This window comes from Rattus norvegicus, chromosome 13 (genome assembly GCF_036323735.1).
Source record: "Rattus norvegicus strain BN/NHsdMcwi chromosome 13, GRCr8, whole genome shotgun sequence".
Lineage (NCBI taxonomy): Eukaryota > Metazoa > Chordata > Mammalia > Rodentia > Muridae > Rattus > Rattus norvegicus.
Genome location: NC_086031.1, coordinates 58,864,331 through 58,873,395, shown reverse-complemented (window position 1 = coordinate 58,873,395; position 9,065 = coordinate 58,864,331). Strand labels below are relative to the sequence as shown.

General features: G+C 38.9%; 1 pseudogene; it reads right to left on the bottom strand.

The window, feature by feature from the left end:
- Nucleotides 1-1,372: 1,372 nt before the first annotated feature.
- On the bottom strand, nucleotides 1,373-3,354 carry Zc3h15-ps3 (zinc finger CCCH-type containing 15, pseudogene 3; annotated as a pseudogene).
- Between the last annotated feature and the right edge of the window lie 5,711 nt (nucleotides 3,355-9,065).

Genomic DNA, 9,065 nt, shown 5'->3' with positions numbered 1-9,065 from the left:
TGTGGCAGAGAATAGGTCACCTCTGTTGCCAATTTGCTATGTGGGGAGGTCAGAGTGGTGAAAAGAACAACTAGATGTCACATACGAGCACAGCTACCAAGAACAAGAAATAATATTGCAATTTTGACATTTCTTTGATAAAATACATTTCTTTGATAAATCTTGTGAATTAAATCATGATATAATCTCATAAACGAAGTAAATTGAGTTTATGTAAGATTCTGATCATCAACCCCTAACTAATGCTCCTTAAAATATCTATCATGGTGCTAAAGGACAAATCTTGATTTATTTGTCCAGAGAACATTTGCACACGCATTTGTTGCAAAATCACCATTTATAAGATTGTTATCATATGCAATAGAGAAAAGTTCATCTTTTAAAAGGTAAGGGTCCCATGGGCATATAGGTAGCCTGGAATGCCACTCCATGGCCCTCAGTCTTCAACTATAGTAAGCACCACTGCATTTTACTGCTACCAAGAGTATATTATTAATTATTCAATTAATTCCTGATGTCATTCAATTGGTAACTAAATAAGAACAATTTTTTTTTCTAATCAGCTCTCTGGAGAAGAGGAGGAGAAGGCAGAAGAAGAGAAAGAGGAAAATGAAGAAAAGGAGGAAAAGAAGGAGGAGGAAGGAGAAGAAAAGGAGGAGGAGGTAGAGGAGGAAGAGGAGGAGGAAGAAGAAGAAGGCTCTTACTACTAGTCCCTGCAGGTTTCATGTAAGGGGCTTTATCCATTAAATAACAGAATTCAGCATGACAAACTGACTTAATCTATTAGGAGTTGACCTGTTAGAGGTCAGAAGGTAAGTGAGCTCATGATCCTGCTTTTAATTTTTGTTTATTATTTTTTATTGTTACTGATGGTAGTGTATTTCACTGCTGTTTTTTTGTTTGTATCTGCCTACTCTGAGGTAGATAGGGTTCCAGAGAAGTAAACAGATAGGGAGAGGAGTCACAAGTAGGTAATAAAGACAATGGACTTAGAAAATGTCTTGCTTCCTCCTCACCCTTATAACCTGAGACAAAAGCCTTGTAGCTTAAAAAGCCATATATGCTTTTTCTTTTCACAGTAAGGTGCAGATCCCCTAGTTTAACAACTTCAAGACTGATCCAGGACATGTTTAGAACAATAGTTGTGAGCCAATCAGTCATCTTTCCTTCAACTGACTAGCCCTAATTAAAGGATGAAGATCCTCCTTAACCTTGAATGGCAAGATGGGCTTTAGCTTCTGAATCTCCCTAACCCACCCCCCAACCCCTTGAGGACTCATTATCAGCTTTCTTCAATTGCTGCCTCTGTCTACTCAGGTTTTCTGTTTTTGAAACTTCTCTACTACCTGTTGCACTCAATATTTTTCCTGCCTTTTTTTTTTTTGGATGTATGATGGTTTTTATTTACAACTTTATTGGCAAAAAGGGGAGAACTTCAAACATCTTTCATACAGGGCGCTGTAGCTGACCCTGTTGGATTGAACAAGTCCCAGTCTCATGTCCACGTACAATACTGAACCTGCATATGCAGTTTCCCATTCTCATGTCCACGTACAATACTGAACCTGCATATGCAGTTTCCTTTATCAAGTACAGTGCTCACTTTTCAGGTCGTCTCTAAAACATAAATACAAAGGAAAGGAAGCCACTCATTAAAAACTGCATCAAACACAAGTATTTTAAGTGTAAATTTGTTGTTCCTGGAAATTACACATGCCCAAAGTAAACAAAAGCTGGAAAAGCGTTTACACTTCCTACATGAGTGGACAGTTACAACAACAATCGTCTTCTGTAATGAGCATTTTTAATTTATCACCAACTACTCTGAACTTACTAAGAGCTGTAGTCAGAGTCAGAAGAGAAGACGCAGGGAGAGTATTCCTTTTGGAGGACAGAGTCCCTCCAGAATCATCACGGGGAAATAAACATCCTGTTGATTCCGGGTGGCAAAACAATTAACGTTGTCAATCTCAGTTCATGTTGATCGTACTGAGCCGACCTAATTTTCTTCCTTGTCGTCATTCTTCTAAATCAAGTGTGTTTAATTCTTCTTCTAGTTCATCCAGATCTTCACCAGTGAACAGGTTTTCATCAACAGGAACAGCATCGATGGACCCATTTTCCTGTCCTCCCCCTCCGTTGTCCTCATCCAAATCACTTCTTTCACCATTTTCAGCCAGACCTCCAGAAGCTTCACTTAATTTGTTCTCGTCCTTATCTGACGCATAGGTGCTGAATCTTTCAAGACTGGCCACAGTGATCCCTGTCTCTTCTACATCTCTTGGGACATAGAGGCTTAGATCTATGTCATTTACACCCACAGAGTCATCAACCTCATCACCTCCTGTTCCCTGAATGTAACGGGTGTCGTCTGCTTCCTCGTCGTCATCATTGACCAGCTCTGGACGAAACTCAAACACCTCACGACCACTGATCACCAGCGCTTTCCCTGCTTTGAAGTCAGCTTTCCGCCTCTCCATATCTTGTTCAAGTTTATCAATCTTTTCTTGTCTTTTCCTTTTCTTCCATGCAAGAAAAGATTCTAGAGTGATTTTGGTAACATTTGGACCTAGGGCAGAACGCTCTCTTTCAATTAGATCTTCTAATGATATTTCATCTTCTTTTTCTTCTTTCTTTTTGTCTTTCTTTAGCACACACCCAGGAGGAAGTGCATGGCGATACATGCAATTGTCCCCACCTCCAGGATACACCCAAAACCAGCCATACTTGTTATTTTCAATAGCTTCAAGAAAATGTCTGCACACTATTTGAGTTTTTGGTTTTTTCTTTTCCGCCTCACCGTGCTTCTTGTTTACTACTTCTTCCAGCTTTTTCTCATCCCAGTTATCCATGGTATCTTTTTCAAGTTCTTCATCTCTTGCATCAATGCAAACACTTCGTTTTTCACATTTTCTCTCCAAAGTGAGGTCATGAGAGAACTTACATTTATCTCCTTTAGTACACTGTCCCTGTTTGAAGAATGCGCACACCACAGATTTGGGGTCCGCACCTTTACTTATTTTTTGTGCAGCAACTACCGGTTTGAACAACTCATTTAGTTCTTATAGCTCTTTCTTCTTGTCATCTTTCTTCAATTTCTTTTCAGCTTCACTTTGTGCTACCTGACGAGGATTCTGTTGTCCAAATTTCACTTGATGAGTGACAGCCTTAATAAATTTCTGTTGTTTTGCTCCCTTCTTATTCTTTAGTCCAAAAGTTTTGTCCTCGATGATCTTCTCCTTCTTCTTCTGCTCCGCCTTCTTGCTGCCCCCGGCCTGAGCCTGTTTCTTGGGGGGCATTGCGGAGGCGGGGGCGCCGAGCCGTCTGCGACGCAGATGGCTACCGTCGGGGCGTCCTGCCTTTTAATTATTTAAATGAAACCAACCTAATCAAAAGCCCTAAAAGTTACACAGTAAGGGCTAGAAGAGCAGAGGAAAACATGGGAGCAAGAAGACAAGGGATAGAACTTTCAGTTAATAGATCTACACACGGCAAATCCAGAAGGAGAAAACTGATTTACTATCTCATAACAAAACCAAATCCACTCACCGTTTGGGTGACTTTGAACTCCTATTACACTCACTGGCAAGAAAATAAGTTGATTACTTGTACTTTATATTCTAAAGCTGCCTTTATCTATCTCTGAAGTTAAGACAATGATCACCTTTGAAATGGGTATAAAAAAATCATAAATTAAATAATGTCTTTAGTCACTGCTCTATAGCTGTGGAAAGACACCATGGCTAAGTTAAACTTATAAAAGAAATCATTTAGTAGGGGGCTTTCTTACAGTTTCACTCCATTATCATGTCAGGAAGCATGACATCAGGCATGGCAAGCATGTAGTTAAGAAGTACATCTTAATCCACCCTCAGAAAAGTCTTTTGAAACCACAAACCTCCAGTGACGTACTTCCTCCAACAAGGTCACAACTCTTAACTGTTTCAAATGGTGCAACTTCCTAGTAACTAAGCATTCAAAGATATGAGTCTTTGAGGACCATTCTTATTCAAGCTACCACATACATCCTGACTGTAGCAACTGTGTACCTACTTTATTCATCAAGAAAAATGACCAATAGTTTACCAATTAGGAGTACATAAGAGTTGTATTGCTCTTGTCTCTATTACTACTGGAAAACATTCTCTAAGTGAAGTCGAGACTCAGAAATTACAAGACTCCTTCCTAACCTCAAAAATATGGTTATGATTATTATAGAGAAGACTTTTCAATGAAAACAGAGGCAAGCAGACCTTGGAGTTCATGGCCAGCCTTGGACAGAGAAACTTTCAAGTAAAGAAAAGCTTAGGTCCAGGTGTTACTGTACACACCTTTAATCTGGGACACACCTTCTTCTGGAGGCAAACATAATGACAATGGAAGAAAGGCTTTTTTCTTCTTCACCTGCTTGCATTTATTTGCCAGCACATCTGTTGGAACCTACTTCTACAGAAGACCAGCTGAAATATCCAGCCTTGTGGGACTGAGCAACTTCTAGATACTGCCCATTGTGGGTTCATTATACTGCAGCTCCTGTAAGCTATTTCAATAAATTATATATACATTTCAATATATAAGTTATATATATGTGTGTGTGTGTATATATATACATACATATATATGTATATATAAATATATACATTCCATAAGTTCTGTGACTCTAGACACATGAAACTAGAAATAATGTAATTTAAAAGCTAAGCATTCTCATCATATTACAATGCTCAATAATCACAGATAACAAACAGTATTATATTGAAGAAAATTAAATTTAAACCATTTTTGCCATTGTGAAATATTTTTTTGGACAAGCTAAAAACAGTACTGCAGATACATGTTTTTTAAGTACACACTTTAGGAACATCCACTATAACCAATTGCTTCCATATAAATGTGGCATCAATCCAGAACATATTGAATTGCAGAGAAAAGAATTATTCACCCTCAACTCTCTTTTATAATGATTGTGGTTTTCAGTTTTGGAATTCTGCCAGACAAGATGTTCTAGAGACAAAAAAAAAAAAACAAAACAAAAAACAAATGACAAAATCCTTTCTAAAAAACCACATAAATTCTAGCCAAGCATAATTTTTTTTCTTTCTAATGCATAATGACGCTGGTAGAAAGGAGTGAGGAGAAAGCAATCTCTAAAGAACATGCAGACAAGCCAGTGGTGGGAACCATGAGACTGGGTTTTAAGAGGCACTTTAATAACTGGAGGGAATTATTGTGGTGGAAACAGATCTGTAAACAAACCCAGGACAACTAAAGTCAACTCGACCAGTGAAAGAGGGAAATGGAAGCAAACACAGGTGCAAAATAAAACGTTTAAGTGGTTAGAGACGACAAAAGCTACCCTGGGAATTTTAGCCACAGCTCAACCCTAAGTAGAGGTAGCCACATATCTACCCTACCAAAGTTGTTTATAGGACTCTAGATTTTGGCAGAACCATATATGAACCCTCTCACAAGGAGTTAAGTTCAAAACCAGACCTCTCGGGATTCCCTAGCAAAGCCATTCCAAAAGCCTGCTGTACATTGATCACCACCTATGACCTGGGATATAAATGAAGGAAAACAATGGAAGAAAGAAGAAAGGGCACTGGCCTGAGCATAAAATGCCAGCAAAATGTACCAGCTTCTTCTTTTGGTTAAGGAAGAGCCTATCAATCCTGAAAACGATTGCAAGCACATTGTTTCACTCAGAAAGTGTAGGTATTCTAACTTGCTATTACTTCAGCGGGTTGGCCTGAAGTCCTCATGTCTATGTATAAATTCTGTGATGGAAATGAGAGCTAATTACCATGAGATGTGTGGGTGGTACCTAAGTTCTGTCTTCACAATCCCACACTGTAATTTAAAACAATTTAGCTCATTTGATAATACTACTTTTAAAATGATTGAAGTGGTGAACCATGCCTAATAAATACCTTCTGGTTGTAATATTTATAGCAAATCATATGTGCTTTCTAAATTTTTTTCAGAAAGAAAACATTTTCCAGTTAATTATCTCTGCATTCTGCCAATTAGTCACTGAGTCATCTTATTCTCCAATAACCTTTAATGGAAACTGTTCATCCTGTAATAAAACACCCATATGTCCTTCTACCACCATTTGGAGAAACAAGAGCATACACATTTTTAAAATGATTAAAAGAACATAGTGAAACATGTACCCCTGTTACATGGTGGACCATCTTTTGGGTATATGCCCAAGAGTGGTATGACTATGTCTTCAGGTAGATCTATTTCCAATTTTCTGAGGAAATTCCAGATTGAGTGGTTGTACCAGTTTGCAATCCCACCATCAGTGCAGGAGTGTTTCTCTTTCTTCACATCTTTGCCAGCATGTGCTGTCACCTGAGATTTTGATCTTAGCCATTCTGATTGATCTAAGGTAGAATCTCAGGGTTATTTTGATTTGCATTTCCCTGATACTAAAAACTATTCTTTAAATGCTTCTCAGCTATTCCAGATTCTTCTGTTGTGAATTCTCTATTTAATTCTATACTCCATATTTTGATTGGGTTGTTTGGTTTCTGGGTGGTTAGCCTCTTGAGTTCTTTATATATTTTGAATATTAGTCCTCTCTCAGATGTGGGGTTAGTGATGATTTTTTTCCCAATCCATAGGTTGCTTATTTGTCCTATTGGCTATGTCCTTGCCTTACAGAAGCTTTCTAGTTTCATGAGCTCCCGTTTATCAATTCTTGTTCTTAAAGCATGAGCCATTAGAGTTCTGTTTAGGAAATTTCCCCCTATGCCCCTGTTCAAGGCTCTTTCCCACATGCTCTTCTCTTAGATTCAATGTATCTGGTTTTATGTTGAGGTCCTTGATTAACTTGGACTTGAACTTTGTGCGAGGTGACAAACATGGATGGATCTATTTTCATTTTCCTGCATACAGACATCCAGTTGGACCACCACCAGTTATTGGAGATGTTTTCTTTCTCCAACTGTATATTTTTGGCTTCTTTGTCAAAGATCAAGTGTGCATAAGTGTGTGGTTTTATTTCTGGGTCTTTAATTCTATTCAATTGATCAATTTGTCTGTCTCTGTAGTAATACCATGCAGTTTTTTTTTTATCACTATTGCTCTGTAGTGTGAGGATGCCTCAATGCCACTTGAGAGGGAGAAGAAAACAATCGAGAAGAGGGGTGGGAGGGACCTGGGTGGGGAAAGCAGCAACAGAGAGGGGAAGAGGGGAACATGAACAGGCATTGGGGGAACAAGACTGAAGCTCTTAGGCCCAGCAGGAAGAATCAAAACAGGCAACCTTAGGAGGTAGGAGGTGGAGGAACCCTCTAAAGTGTACCGGAGACCTGGGTGGTAAGAGACTCTCTGGTGCCAAAGGACCTGAGATGAAATGCCCTGCAGTGAGCAGAGGGGACCTATAGAGTCCAGCTACAGTAGAAAGAGAGGGCATCAAGTAGAAGGATGGGGATGCCATCCTACGGTGAAAAACTCTGACCTAGAATTGACTCTGTCTGAAAGAACTGCAGGAACAAAAATGGAGAAGAGCCTGAGGAAAAGGAAGTCCAGTGACAGGCCCAAATTGGAATCCAGCTCAAGGGGAGGCCCCAAGGCCCGACACCATCCTGATGTTATGGTGTGCTTATAAATAGGGACCTGTCATGACTGCCCTCTGAAGGCCCAAACAGCTGCTGAAAGAGTCAGATGCAGATATTTACATTCAACCAATGGACAGAAGCTGCTGACCCCTGTGGTTGATTTGGGGGAAAACTGGAAGAAACTGAGGAGGAGCGCAATCTTATAGCAGGACCAGCAGTCTCAACTAATCTGTACTCTCGGGATCTCTCAGACATTGAGCCACCAACCAGGCAGCATATACCAACTGTTATGAGGCCTCCAACACATATACAGCAGAAGACTGCCATGTCTGGACTCAGAGAAGATGCATCTAACCCTTGAGAGAGTTCGAGCCCCAGGGAGTGGGAGAGGTCTGGTGGAGTGGGTGATGGGGTGCGGACATTCTTTTGGAGATGGGGGTAGGAGATGTGGGATGTAGCACAGTAGGAGGGTGGACTGGGAGGGGGATAAAGTCTAGACTGAAAAAAAATTAATAAATAAATTTTTTAAAATTAAAATAATAAACCACATTTCCCCATAAATTCAATTGATAAGCACCTAGGTTAATGCGTGTGTGTGTGTGTGTGTGTGTGTGTGTGTGTGTGTGTGTGTGTGTCCTTGATTCTAAAAGTTCAGAAACTTCAAATACTGTTTCCTTTACAAGAATGTTAGATTTGATATTAAATTTTGTCTAATTGTATTATTTAATATAAGATATTCTAACTTCCGTATAGTTGCCGTGGTATATTGTGAATGCAAAATAATTACTTAAATATGAGATTAAAATTATAGTTACTAGATATGTATGAGACACTAGTTAACAAATACAAATTAAATTAAAGAGAGAAAATAATTGTGGTTGTTATGACAGCCAAATGATATATCAGCATTTGTACCTACCTCTCAGGTATTATTGTATTCTGGTTTTAGTTATAAACCCTGTTGTTGTGTATCTTAGTCTGTTTTTCTCTTATTAAGAATAAATAAATACTGACTCATTTGTAGCATAGAGGCTTATTCAACTAATTGTTATGGAGACTAGAAATTCTAAGTGCATGACATAAGCCTCACTTCCTGTTACATTATAACTTGGGGCACTCCAGTTATTGACTGTGAAGCAAATATAAAAGAGACAATACAAAATTCTATAGCCCCAGGGGCAATAAAGCACTTTTACACTGATGTGGTGCTGGGAGTATTAAAGCCTGAGGCTAAAGTTAGTTCTCATCCTGCCTTAACATAAATTCTTAGATTTGTTAATTTTGTACTAATTTAAATATTTTAATAGTGCATTAAATTTATCCTGATTATTAATGGGCATTTTGGAATGACAATCTGTATATTTCATCTAAGAGTATCCACTCAACTCTCCCTAGCCCCAGCCTGCTGAAGATCTAGTCAGCTTAATGTTGGAACAACTGACCAAAATATAAACCACAAAGTTTTTAGATATGAAGGTCTATAGAAACAGTGGA